Source organism: Amphiura filiformis, chromosome 17 (genome assembly GCF_039555335.1).
Source record: "Amphiura filiformis chromosome 17, Afil_fr2py, whole genome shotgun sequence".
NCBI lineage: Eukaryota > Metazoa > Echinodermata > Ophiuroidea > Amphilepidida > Amphiuridae > Amphiura > Amphiura filiformis.
The window spans coordinates 62336974-62338234 of record NC_092644.1 but is presented as its reverse complement, the minus strand read 5'-3'; positions in this window follow the sequence as shown (position 1 = coordinate 62338234).

Sequence of the window (1261 nt, the reverse complement as noted above, 5' to 3'; positions counted from 1 at the left end):
CGTCTGATCCCTGTTCTCTAATTCAAACTCTAAAACAAACGAATCACTATTCGTCATTCTGTCAAAATCATAACGATAAATGATAAAATTATGTATATAATGTATAGGGGTTTCCAACGTATATATCTAAGTTTCAATAAAGATTCGTACAAGCAAAGCAGATATATTTAATATGAACGGATTTGTTAACAACAACAATAAAAATGGTGGCTGTCCAACAAATAAGGCATCATTGAATATATTTCATTATTTCATTATGATTAAAATGCATAACATTATAGGATACCCAATCCCCTCTTCTTTTTCAAAAGTTTTTCTTCTTGCTCCTTCGTGTTTCTTTCTCTTTTCTTTTTCCTCCTTCTCTTCTTATTTGTACCATTTCCTTGTCCACCTGTTCATTTTTCTCCCTCATTTCCCTACTTATTTTGTTGCTTCCGATCGGGAAAGCCTTGACTACGCCGCTGCTCTGGAGCCTCCACAACCACAATTTCAGTTGATAAGAGTTTGCAATGCTCGTAGATTTAGCGCAATAAATAACTTGGGTTATGTTTTAGAGTGTACACTTGCACTAAAATACATGTAAGCACACTGGTAATTCTTTACCTTGTCGCCGTAGAATGAGAATATCACATAATAATAAATTATTGGCATTATGTACGTGTATAAGATACTTTTGTTTAAATACCTTATACCTATGCACTTGATAATGAATACTTATAATACTTCTATTTCTACTAAGTTCAATTTACGAGTACTGAAATGATCATCAGAAAGACCCACGTTGAAATAACATTACTGACATCAACAAATGTTGGATAATCATGTTTCACGAATTGCAGCATATTGGTCCTCTCTGAAAACATCCTAGCCTCTTACCATCCTCGCCTAAAAATTGGCCTACTAACACAGCCACGATGTGTGTGTGGGGCACTTCAGAGTCAGGAGTTATTCATAAGTCTCTGTATATAGACAAGGGCGGTCTACATGCAGAACTTCTCCTGATTTGCCGGCCCTGAAGACGAGATTAATCCTCACAAAAGCGTAATCCGTTGATTCTATATCATGAATACCGTCGTAAAATACATCGAGCAATGTTGGCCTACACATATTTAGTTTAATTTCAGCACTTGTATAACAACACGCTTGCTCTAATGAAATATCGCCATTCTCATTCAGACGTGACGCGTGATGAAATTTGTTAATCAACAGTTACACCAATAAGCTTGAATACAATAATTTAATACAAGACACTGTTAAATTT